We start from the raw sequence: 13,556 nt of genomic DNA on the forward strand, positions 1-13,556 counted from the left end.
TTGGCCCATTAACAATCTATTTTTACTTAATTCTTTATAACATTTCTGCTAAAGCCATATAGCTTCATTCCAGCATCCTTCTAACATTCATTAATTTTGCAATATTTCTGTAAATATACTTTATTTTTTTTCCAATCTTCTTCCACCGACTCTTCTCCCTGGTCTCGGATTCTGCCAGTCATTTCCGCCAATTCCATGTAGTCCACATAATATGTTTTCCTAGTTGCTTTAACAAAATAGAATAGCATGAAAACTGTTAAATTATAATTGCTTCTTTTGTCCTCATACGCTTAACAATTGCCTGTTAAGAGTTCTGCTGTGCAACTTACAAAAATAAAATCAGCATAAAAACATCAATAAAAATTGATTGGTTAAAAAGGAGAAATAAAGAAAATATATTGCAAAGGCCTGTCTAAAGAATATATTTTCAAAGGGCACCTGAAAAAAGGGAGGGGTGGTTTGCAGCTTTTTCTGGTTGCAGGTGAACAGGAAGGTTGAAGTGGCGCCAAAGAGAAGCAGGTCCAAAGGGCTCTTTTAAGTGAGCCCACAGCCTTAGGATGTGCTCTATCAAGCCAATACCTGGAACCAACTCAGTTATGCAGGATTCCATTTCCGCTACAGCTCTTTCCAGTTGCATGGTAAATATTTGGAATCAGGTGAAGCCTTTGGAGTTGAAGGCATTATTATGAAAGCTCTCAAGTACCCACCTGGCCTGGGGGTGGAGAAGGAAAAAGAGATAAGGCTGGGAAAATCAAGAGTGGGGTTCAGACCCCCCCCCTTTTTAATGCATGTCGGACAAGTAAATAATACTCAGTTGATTAATCCATTGAGCGTTCGTTGGCACTGAATCGGATCTGTATGTGCCTGCATTTGTGAAAAGAAACCAGAGGATGATCCAAGTGAACTGGGGGGGGGGGGAGGCCGCTTGTGCTGTTCTGTAATTCAAGAATTCACACCGTGCTCCAGTAGCCAGGTTCTGTGGCAGATAGGAATGAATGAATCTGCCTGTTTCCCTTTCTCTCAGTCTCTTGATTTTCCAGACTTTTAGTTTGGTTCATTGCATTTCTGCCTCATTTTGCAATTAAATGGAAAGGTCATAAGTTTCATCAGCATTTTGGTGCAAACTTCTCTTGTTATACAGAAATTTGTATCCAGTTTTGGGTTTTGTCTAATATGGTGCATTTCTGATCTGTCATTCACTAATGCAGTGGTGGGAAAGCCTTTTCACCCTCTGGATGCTGCTGGACTGCAGCTCCCATCAGCCGTGGCTATTGGCTGTGATGGCTGGGGCTGATGGGAGTTGGAGTTCAATCACAAACTAAACAACTCTGTATGTGGTTTACGAAAATTCATTAAAAATATTGTATGACATTTCAATACCTTATTTTACATGAAATCTTTAATAATATATACAAGTGCCAAAATAATTATGACATGCATAACTCAGTATCTCAAAGCCAAACAGTCCAAATATTCCTGAAATAAGTCTAGGAGAACAACTTTCTCTGTGTATACTTGTGCTGGGGTTGCGATCCCAACGGAACTCCAGCACATACACATGGGAGATGTTCAGCAGCATCTGGAGGGCCAAAGGTTCCCCCACCCCAGGTTAATGTGTGTATCTTTAGTCATGCTTTCCTCTGGTATGTACATTTTTGCATGCATTATTTGGTTGGAGAACATCATCACGAAGTCTGGAGATTTCATGATAGCCATCTTCAGATAGCTAAAGGGCTGTCCCATGGAAGATGGAGCAAGCTTGTTTTTCCTGCCCTGGAGGGTAGAACCTGAAACAATGGATTCAAGTTACAAGAAGGGAGACTCAGATTAAGCATTAGGAAAAACTTTCTGACAGTAAGAGCTGTTTGACAGTGGAACAGGCTCCCTTGGGAGCTGGTGGACTCTCCTTCTTTGGAGGTTTTTAAGCAGAAGTTGGATGGTCATTTGTCATGGATAGTTCAACTGATATTCCTGCATTGCAGGGGGTTGGACTAGATGACCATTGCGGTCCCTTCTAACTCTACAATACTATGATTCATCTGTGTTAGCTGTTTTACACAGTATGATACCATTTTGAAAAGTTATGGTTGCTCCCCAAAATCCTGGGCAATTGTAGTTTGCTAAGGGTGTTGAGGGTTGTTAGGAAACCCCCTATTTCCTCCCACAGAGACCTACGATTCCCAGCATTTCCTGGGAATGAGGGATTGATTGCTAAACCATTCTGGGAATTGTAGGTATGGGTGAACACTTTTTAACAAACTACAGCTCCCAAGTTTCTTTGGGGGAAGCCATGGCTGCTTAAAGTAGAATGATGCTGCTTTAAATGTATAGCGGCAGAGGGGCCTTAGATAGGTTCACATTAAAATCCTAATTGAATCAAATACATCTTCTATCTCTAGTGGTGACGGTGGCAGAATCTCTAAGTGCCTGATTGATTGAGCCAGGGCCTGGTCTTTCCTGAGATAAATGCCAGCTATTAGTGACTTCTAGCATCCTGGCTAGCAGGTTCTCTTCTTTCTAGATGCAACCAGGAAGCTGAACTAACCTCTCTTCTTTTCTCAACATGGGTTCGGATATTCTGCATGGATAACCAGCGTGGTGCCCTTCAGGTTTTGGGCCACAGATCCCATATTCCCTGACAGTTGGCCACACTCTCTGGGGATGATTGTAGCTTTAGTTCAACAATGGCTGGCCAGAGGTTCCCCACCCCTGGGGAAGCTGCCCAAAAGACACAGGTGTGGTATGGTTGCACCCAGTCTCAGCTTTTCAGTTCACATTCTTGTACAGTGGTACCTCGCAAGACGAATGCCTCGCAAGACAAAAAACTCGCTATACGAAAGGTTTTTTTGTTTTTTGAGCTGCTTCGCAAGACGATTTCCCCTATGGGCTTGCTTCGCAAGATGGAAATGTCTTGCAAGTTTGTTTCCTTTTTCTTAACACCGTTAATACAGTTGCGACTTGACTTTGAGGAGCAACTCATAGAACGCGGTGTGGTAGCCTTTTTTGAGGTTTTTAAAGACTTTGGTGATTTTTGAAGCTTTTCCAAAACTTTCCTGACACCGTGCTTCGCAAGACGAAAAAAATCGCAAGACGACAAAACTCGCGGAACGAATTAATTTCGTCTTGCGAGGCACCACTGTACACAGCTATTTTTCATGAAGTGATAAAACTGTCATGATATCTCAGCTTCACACCCTCCTGCAGTCTTTCCACGCACTGAGATGTGTCCTTGAATAATAATAATAATAATAATAATAATAATAATAATAATAATAATAATTTATTTATACCCCACCCATCTAGCTGAGTTTCCCCAGCCACTCTGGGCAGTGTTAAATACACTACAGCATTAAATATTAAAAACTTCCCTAAACAGGGCTGCCTTCAGGTGTCTTTTAAAGATAGGATAACTGCTTATTTTCTTCACATCTGAAGGGAGGGCGTTCCACAGGGCGGGGGCCACTACTGAGAAGGCCTGGTTCTCTGTAACCTCACTTTTCGCAATGAGGGAACCACCAGAAGGTCCTTGGTGTTGAATCTCAGTGTTGGACTCTGATAATGCCTCTTGCTTGCCTAGATGGAGGATAGAGTGGTGGCAAGAGAATGTACCATATTTTTCGCCCTATAGGACGCACTTTCCCCCCTCCCCAAACGAAGGGGAAATATGTACGCATCCTATGGGACGAATGCAGGCTTTCACTGAAGCCTGGAGAGCGAGAGGGGTCGGTGCGCACCGACCCCTCTCGCTCTCCAGGCTTCAGGAAGCTTTCTGCAAGCTGTGGGAGAGCTGCGCGAAGTTGTGCACCCAGAAGCCTGGGGGGGGCACTGAGCTTAGCGCCCCCAGGCTTCACACAGCTCTGGGCAAGCGGTGGGAGAGGTGCCCGAAGTCCCCAGGCTTCGGGCTTCACACAGCTCTGTGCAAGCCGTGGAAAAGCTGCGCGAAGTTGCGCAGCTCTCCCTGGCTTGCCCAGAGCTGCCTGCACCCAGAAGCCTGGGGGGTGCTGAGCTCCGGCCCCCCAGGCTTCGGGCTTCACGCAGCTCTCCGCAAGCTGTGGGAGCCTGGCGTGACTTCGCGCTGGGTTCCGACGGCTTGCGGAGAGCTGCCTGTTCTGGGGGCTGGGGTTGGGGGAAGCTTGGGCTTCCCCTGCCCCAGCCCTGCGCCTGGGGAAAAAATAAATCCCCCCTTTATTTTCCCTTTATCCCCCCCCCCCCACAAATCTAGGTGCGTCCTATGGGCCGGTGCGTCCTATAGGGCGAAAAATACGGTATGTAGAAACTAGCCTACTGCACAGTGCTGAAGTTTACATTCATTGCTCCATTCACTTTTACTTCTGGCCCTGTCCTACCAGTGGCATGTGCCCCCCCCCAACGATTATCCTGAAAGGAATGCAGCCCTTGAGCTGAATAATGTTCCCCACTCTTACTGTGCATTATTTTCGCAAATAGACCACTCTACATTATTTTCCGAGTTTCAGAAATGAGTAATGACCTAAGGTAATGTTTGCATCCTGCACTTAGGTCTATAGTGTTCCTAAAACAGATTTATAATTAACCTCCCTCATCTCTGTTCATTTCAACATCATAAACAAGACCTATGTTTCTCCCTCTGTTTCCTGGAACATAATTACTAACTAACAAGCATCATCCAGTGACCCATCCCGTCTAAGGCGCTGTTCTTTGTTTTCATCGTACCGAGATACAGGGCACTTTGACCTTGTTATGCTGATAGTGGGTGGTGGAAGTGGTAAGAGCGGGATGGAAAGTAGCAAAAAGCAGAAGTAAAGTTGGGCGAGGGGAAATGTGGCTCAAATGAGAGACAAAAGGTGACCTTAACCTATGTTTTTAAGTATCTGTGACGCAGGTATCCCCAAATATTTTCAGTCTGAACATACAGTTCCTACTGCTTTATTTAATAAACTTCCCCCATCTAACTCATTAGGCAGAGAATTTGACATGCCAACTAATTTACTGCTTCTGCTTCTCTGCCTTTAGCAGCAGTTTGTCATGAAAATAAAATATGCATCATGGAAAAGTTTTCCTAACAGCAGTATAGAGAATGCAGACAAAGTGTCCCCCGTCAAATGTCTATGTGTCAAGATGCTGTTAAAGGCACTGGAGCACAGCTAGTAAAAACAAGCAGGCAACCATATAAACTGGGGTTGTGCACACCCCCCATACTCTGATCTGATAGAGGACCCAATCTGGCAGTTTGGATTGGTCTCAATTTGACATTGGCTGATCCAACCTAGAACTGGTCCCCAAACTGATTCAGGGGTCAGTCCTAAAGCTCAGTTAGGGTCTTAAACCCTATTGATAAACATGTGGCCAGGAGGGGTGGGAGAAGAAGGAGAGGCTGTTTCTCCTTCCCCTTCCCCTGACTGCAATACAGAGAGCAGGACTGAACCTAAGTTGGGGATTCAGTCCTCAGTTTGGCTACACATGCATGTTGGCTGGCTGGAAACAGGCATATGCAACCGAAATGAAGTGCAGGGCTGTTTGAAAGCCCCTTTGCACACTGTTTCATGGTACTCTTTGCAGAGGCTGTCACCTGCCTCTTCTCCCACACCCCTGTTGCCTGTATGCCAGCCCTGAATCACTCTGGGAAGGCCAACCCAATTTGGGGTGATCCCAAGCTGTCTCAGCCTGATCTGGCCAAACCCCAAACCAATCCAAATCAGTCCAGATCTGACGCATAGCCCAAACATATACTATCCCCAGGACCTCTCTCAGTGTCCTATCCTGTCCAACATTTCCCAACCCAAATAGGGGGCACTCCCCACAGGCTGCCTCCATCCCAGAACACCTTTGCCCCTCCCCCACAGGTGTGCCCAGGCCACACCACTACGACACCACCCGCAAGTTCGCTGCCCTCTTACTACCTTACTTTCCCTGGCTCTCCTCTGCTGCCTCCACCGTGACAAGACCGAGGCCCACTGCAGCCGCTTCCATACTTCCAGAAGTGTGGCCCGGCTTCTTTGAGTATGTTTGTGGCTGCAGCAGGCCTCAATGGAGGTCTCACAGCAGCAGTGGCAGAATAGTTGGGATATCTGAGATTTGAAACAGAATCTGAGACGTCCTGCTCAAAGTGAGACAGGTGGCAAGTATGTGTCTAGGAGGGGAAACGTTTTGTGTGCTCTTGGTGACTTCCTACAATACTCTTTTTTCTTTACCCCCAAAGGAGGTTGTGCTAGTGGCTAGGGAATGCCCTCTTGGGATGTGTGGGGGGGGGAATTTGTTTGAAAAATGTGTACCGCTATTGACTTTGAGCAGTGATTTGTCAACTTTTGGCTTGCTGGGAAACAGCATCACCAGATTTAGAGAAAGTTGAATTGCAAAGAATGGTTGGGGCTTGGTTTGCATATTGCATATGAAACCTCAAACTTGGGGGCCAAATGCCTCTCTGTCCAGACCACATCTCTCACCATCCCTGAATGTTTTTGCCTGGCTGGCTTGTGTCCTGGAACTATGCCGATGCCTCTTCCTTGCCTGGATGGAGGATAGAGAAGGATGTGTGAATAAATTTATATTTGTGGTCCCACCCCCTGTTGCTTCTGGACCCACCCACCACTGGCACGTGCCTCCCCTCCAGATGATTACCTAGTAGGAAATACAGCCCTCAGGCTGAAAAAGATTCCCCACTCCTCATGTATTTGTTCAGGAAGCATAAATTAGGTAGCTTCGCATGTAAACACAAACCAAATTAATCCCCCCCAGCGTACTTGTGGTATGACAAGGGTAAATCATATGGAATGTTTAAAAACCATATTGTCAGAAAAGCAATATATATGGTCTGGAAAAAATACAAAGACTTATTGGAAAGCAAAACTCCGAGGTGGATCTCACCAATAGAGGCCAAAGCTCGGAAAACAACCAATATGGAGGCTTATTGGCCGAAATATTGGGAAATAATAGAAAATATTGAAGGTAACTGGAGATTGCAGAGCTTTGAAAAACTAAAGGATAAGGTGCAAAATTGGCTGCATTATGCCCAAATTAATGAGGTTTTTAAGCTAGACCAAAAAACAGGTTTCCAGGTGGAAAAATCGAAACTTGAGACAGAGTTGCTTGAACCAAAGACCAAGTTATTATCGAGAATGTATAACTTGCTGCTTAAATGGAACACTCAAGATGAGACAGTTAAACCAGCAATGATAAAATGGGCTCAGGACATTGGTTATAATATTATGTCTGATGACTGGGAAAGGTTATGGACCACCGGTATGAAGTTTACTGCATGTAATGCTTTGAAAGAAAACATTATGAAAATGGTATACAGGTGGTACATGACCCCGGTTAAGCTAGCTAAGATTTACCATTTGTCCGATAACAAATGTTGGAAATGCAAGGAAGCTGAGGGAACATTCTTTCACCTCTGGTGGACCTGCCCAAGACTGAAGGCCTTCTGGGAAATGATCTATAATGAGTTAAAAAAGGTGTTTAAGTACACTTTTCCCAAGAAACCAGAGGCCTTCCTTCTGGGCATTGTCGGCCAGAAGGTGTCTAAAAAGGATAGAACTTTTTTTATGTACGCTACAACAGCAGCAAGAATTCTTATCGCTAAGCATTGGAAGATCCAAGATTTGCCCACACTGGAGGACTGGCACACGCAACTGATGAACTACATGGAATTAGCCGAGATGACTGCAAGGATTCGAGACTTGGGAGAAGAAGCAATGGAGGAGGACTGGAAAAAATTTAAAGACTATTTGCAAAAGTATTATAAGTTATATGAAACATAAGATGTCGTGTGATTGGGAATCTAGCTCCAGTAACAAAACTTAATTATTTATGAAATTTGACAAGATTTATGAAAGAATCAAGGTTTAAATGGGTAAAAACGATATTATGGTATATTGCTCAGAGTATATATTGATCAAGAGATTTAAATTTAAACTGTAATTGAAAATAGAAAGAAACATACGAAATAAGGATATAATTTGCTGATAAATTTATTGTTAAGAAATGCATTCTGCGAGGGATGGGGGAAGTCCAATGGAAATTTGAAATGAGTTATTGAAATGGTCGTGTTTTTCTTTTTCCTTTTTTTCTGGTCTTTTTTTTTTCTTACTTTTTGATCTCTTTGTTATTTTTGTAAAAAATGTAATAAAAATTATTATAAAAAAAAAAAACAAATTAATCCCCCCCATATCCCTAATTACTCCCACATCAAGTCTCCAGGGAGACAGTCTTTCTCTGTGTATCGTTCTCTGTACAGACCTCCAAATTGCAGCTGCTCTTCACATAAAAACAACTGGATTACATCATTCTTAGCTGGGATTGGAAGAGAGGTATTTCCTAGCCTTTCATGCAGTGGAGACTGTTTGGGAAAATGGGGCAGTGCCTCACCAACCTCAGTCTGTCCTCAACCAGCCCTCACTTGCCTTCCTTATTGCTTACAACCTGTCCATCGAGTTGCCTTCTTCCTTCATATCTTGGCGCTGTCCCTTGGAGAACCCAGCAGGAAGGAGAATGGGGTGGGGGGAGTACGATTAACTGGCTCCACCTGCCATTGAACTTTCATTCATTGGCAGTTTTTCAATAGAGGTTGGATGGCCCACCTGTCAGGGATTCTTTAGCTGTGATCTCTGCATTGCAGAGAGTTGGAGTAGATGGCCCTTGGTATTCCTTCCAACCCTACTGTTCTTTGATTCTGTGAATCTCAAAATGTTTCATATTAATTCTGGTCAACCCATGGTGTGGCGAGAGCAGGTTGAGATGGCCTCAGGTTGCACCTGGATAAATCCAGGCTTGTCAAAATGGTTGCTAGTGGGTGGCCAGGGGCATGGAGAAGAAGATGCACACAGATAGTCTGTGTGCATCTCCTACTTTTCTCTGGACGTGTGTGTGGGTGTGTGTGTATAAGGAATGTAAGAAGGCACTTTAAAAGAACTCTATTTGCAAACACTATGTGTCCATTAGAAATGGCAATATGAAGCACTGGCACTGAGAACTTCATTCCCAGCTTTGGCCTGTTCAAACTGCTGATTTCTCACCTTCACCATTATTATTTTTGCCAGCCAATTGTTCTCCTGGCATACCCATCCCTTCTCAGCAGCTGCTTTTGTGTTGGAGAAGAAAGGCATTTCCCTGCTCCTTGTCTCCAGTATGAATAATTCAGCAGCTGTAGAGTAGCCCTTTGTTCTCCCAGCAGGACTTTCATGTGAGATGCCCAAAGGCTGATGTACGTAACATGGCAGGGCCAAGGCTGTCCTGCTGAGCCCTGTGAAGGCAGGCCCAGGCAGGGGTCCCTCGTGGCAATTGACATGACCTGATGCTTCAGCTTCCCTCACCTCAAAAGGGGACCCTCAGGTGGGGTGGCCAAAGCATGTGTGTTTTTTTCACCATCCAGCCTTGTTGAGAGAGGGAGAACTCCAAGGGGACTAGGACCTTGCATTTGGTTTTCAAGTGATGCTTTCACTTCAGAAAAATCCACCAGTCAAAAGCCAAATGGACTTGAAATTAAAGGTTAGGCACTGTCTTGGGAGGGTATTTCAAACTGGGTTTCCATCCATTAGGTTTATGTGTGTGACCTCTTCCAATGCATAGAAATATGAGACAAACTTGACCTTTCTTACCCCAGTATCCTGCTCTCACGGTGGCCAACCAGATGCCTGTGGAAAACCCACAAGCTGTACATGAGCACAACAGCACTCTGCCCACCTGTGATTCCCAGAAACTTGTATACAGAGGCATAATTTCTCTGAGGCAGAGCACAGCCATCATGGCTAGTAGCTGTTTATAGCCTCCTTCTCCATGATTTTGTCCCATTCTCTTTTTAAGCCTTCCAGAGTGGTGGCCATTACTGTTTGTGGTGGGAGGGAGTTCCACAGTTTAACTATGTGCTGCATGAAGAAATACTCTTTGAATGTTCTGAATCTTCCAGTATTCAGCATCAATGGGTGGCCATGAGTTCTACTGTTATGAGAGAGAAGGAAAAAAACAAAACACTTTTCTCATTAATTTTTTTCATGCCATGCATAATTTTATATATTTCTGTCATGCCACCACTTACTCACATTTTCTCTAAAGTAAAAAGTCCCAAATACTGCAGCCTTTCCTCATAAGGGAGTTTCTCCAGCCCCTTGATCAATTTTGGTCACCCTTTTCTGAACCCACAGTAGCAAGAACCAACCCCCCCCCTCAGGCCACACCTCTTGTCAGCCCTGTTCCACACTCTTCTCAAGTGCTTTTACTTTGCCAAAATGCGTCCTTGACAAGCGATGATGCCTCTTTCTTGCCTGGATAGAGAGTCATGTGTGTAGAAACCTTTGTGTGGCTGGATTGTACCCTTCCGTGCAGAGGTCAGTGTCACACCTGTTTCTCCACCCATTTTTTTGCCTCTGTACCTGACCATCTCTGGCATGCAGAAATTTTCCTACGAGGGGATGTGGACCTTGAGCTGAAACCATTTGCTCACTATTGATCTATGCAGATGGATGCAACTGGAATAAGCTCTTCCTCTCCTCCCATACCCTCCAAATCTTGCCCTGAGTTTTCCCAAGCAAAGAGAGCACAGGTGCATTGGGCGGAAGTTAAAGCTCAGATTTCCTTTTAGTTGCATCAAAACAGCTGGAATTGCAAAGCATCTGCTCATCGCTGGAGTCCCAGGAGGAATCGCACAATACAAAGGATGGGCTATCCTAGGGGAAGATGAAATGTATGGCTCTGAAACCTGAGAATGAATACTCCCCCTGCTTCCTGCCCAGATGGAGGATTATCTTTTCATGAATGTGACAAACTGTTAATGCTTGAGCTGAAGCGAAGCAAGGGGAGCATTAACTCAGGCCAATTCTGTGTGTGTGTGTGTGTGTGTGTGTGTGTGTGTGGTACCATCAGGGGCATTAAAAAAAATCATTTGTCGGGTGCCAGAATGGCTTAGCAATCCAGTGTGTGCCATAGAATGCCAAGCATCTTCCAACAGTCGCCTGCAGCAAATGCCAGTCAGTGTTGTGTTAGAAAGAATGGGGATGGCATTATTAAACTCTGGAATTGGCTCCCACAAGGGACAGTGAAGGCCACCAAATTGGACAGCTTTAAAATAGGATCAGGGAGGATAAGGCTATCAATGGCTATTGAGCCTGATAGCTAGTGCTATTTTTCTAGAAAAAGAGGTGCCGGAACTCACCATGAACACCTCTCTTGTTCTCTTAGAGTGGCAATGGTACCCAACTGAGAGGTGCCAAAACTGAGGTCCAGTGAGGAGAGTTCAGGCTGAAGAAACGCCATGCTGATAGCTATGCCCTAGCTCCACTGTTAGAGGTGGAAATGCTTATGAATAGCAGATGCTGGAAACGGCAGGAAGGTAGAGGGCGGTTGTGTTCAGGTCCTGCTTGTGGGTTCCCCTTGACCGTCTGGTTGGGCCCTCTGAAAACAAAATTTTGGAATAGATGGACCACTGCCCTTCCCTGCAGGGCTCTTCTTATGCTCCTATGATTATAACTCAGTGGCCGAACACATGCATACCTGGCACCTCCAGTTAAAAGGATCTGGTAGCAGGGTAAAGCAGGGGACAGAGAAGAAGTTCAGTGTGGTTTGCATTTTAGTGATCAACTACCCAATTCATGGGACGCGGGTGGCGCTGTGGGTTAAACCACAGAGCTAGGACTTGCCGATCAGAAGGTCGCCAGTTCGAATCCCCGCGACGGGGTGAACTCCCGTTGCTCAGTCCCTGCTCCTGCCAACCTAGCAGAACGAAAGCACGTCAAAGTGCAAGTAGATAAATAGGTACCACTCCGGCAGGAAGGTAAACGGCGTTTCTGTGCACTGCTCTGGCTCGCCAGAAGTGGCTTAGTCATGCTGGCCATGTGACCCGGAAGCTGTATGCCGGCTCCCTCAGCCAATAAAGTGAGATGAGCACCGCAACCCCAGAGTCAGCCACGACTGGACCTAATGGTCAAGGGTCCCTTTACCTTTTATATATGCTGTAAGCCACCCATAGTGGCTGGGGAAACCCAGCCAGATGGGTGGGGTATTAATAATAATAATGATAATAATAAAAACACTTCTAGTACCCATGCTTTCTAGGTGTGGGACAAGCAGGTGTGGATGATCCATCAGTTTTGGCTTTTTCCTTTTTTTGCAAGTGGGACAGAGGAATGCTGATTGACTTGGAATGATTGGAAGGATGCATGACTGTTATGTCCTCAGGCTGCCCTGCAACTAGCTCTGTGTCACTTTGCAATGGCAGCTGCATTTTGCTGCTGGTGAGCTCTGGTGACCAGAGGGACAGCTAAAACCCTGGGAGAGGGTGTGCTATATAGGCTAGGGAGAACAGTCAACAAGGTAAAGGAACAGTCAGCACACAGCCCCCACACTATTGCGGCCCCTGCCACCATTCCCACCCTGCTCATCTCCCATGACAAGCATGGGCTTCCTCTTGCACTCAAGCCCTTCTTGCCATATGCATTACCGTCCCCATCCCCACCCAATAGCAACTCCTGGAAGATCCAGGGAACTTGGGAAGTGAGGAATTAGGGACAGAGAGAAGGGGCGGGAGAGTGGGCATCTCAGGTATGGCCCCAGAGAAGTTGTGGGGAGATTATCCCTGGATGTTGGCTGGGCGCTTGGCCACTGGTGGGGAGTCACAAGACCTGCTCCAGGTGTTGCTGCTTTTGTTGACTGTGGACAGATTTCCGTCTCTGTCAGCAGAAAGTCCTTCTACCGACCTCAGCTTTGTGTGTGCGTGCACCATAGGTTAGAGGAGAGGCTGTAAAACATGCCTTGATCTGGGCACTGGCAATCCACGGTATGCCACCATTACTTACACACACACACACACACACACACACACACACACACACACACTTAAAATGCAGGCTAGTCTTCAAAAATGATCACTGCCCTGATTTTTGCAATGCACCCCTCCAACCAAGCAGCAGGTACTAAAATGTGTACAAAGGGGAAAACGTGCATATAAATGCACATGTCTGTGGAAATAACATACAAAAATGCACTATATTTGGGAAATTATTTGTGTGGGGGGGATGTATATCACTTGATTTATTGCTTGGGCTTAACAGTCTTTTGTTTTGGTAAGTGATGTATACATTTTTTAAAAATAAAATCAGAAAAACTTTTTAAAAGAATATGGGTGACTAAACGATTATCTTTGGGTAGGCTTGCTGAAATAAAATACAGTGGTACCTCGGGTTACAGACGCTTCAGGTTACAGACTCCGATAACCCAGAAATAGTACCTCGGGTTAAGAACTTTGCTTCAGGATGAGAACAGAAATCGTGTGGCAGCAGCAGTGGGAGGCCCCATTAGCTAAAGTGGTGCCTCAGGTTAAGAACAGTTTCAGGTTAAGAACGGACCTCTGGAACAAATTAAGTTTTTAACCTGAGGTACCACTATATACCTCTGATTTAAAATGAAGGCTGGTCCTTTAGGGCATATGTGGCACATCACCTACCAAGCCCAGTCTGCCCTCAGTCTGGCTCCACAAGCCTAACTTCCTCCTTATGACCAGTTCAAAGGTTTGTGCATAGAATGTCAGACCCCTCCTCCCTTGCAGGGCAGGAGGATGGATGGGAATAAAAGGAGGATGAGGTGGCTCT

At 45.4% G+C, this 13,556-nt stretch overlaps 1 protein-coding gene across 9 annotated transcripts in view; it reads left to right on the forward strand.

Moving 5' to 3' along the window:
- Nucleotides 1-13,556, forward strand: part of CACNA1B (calcium voltage-gated channel subunit alpha1 B) — a 341,428-nt gene that overhangs the window by 146,287 nt on the left and 181,585 nt on the right. The gene's annotated exons all lie outside the window — the stretch shown is intronic.

Source organism: Podarcis vaucheri, assembly GCF_965113315.1.
Source record: "Podarcis vaucheri genome assembly, chromosome: Z".
In the NCBI taxonomy this organism is placed as follows: Eukaryota; Metazoa; Chordata; class Lepidosauria; order Squamata; family Lacertidae; genus Podarcis; species Podarcis vaucheri.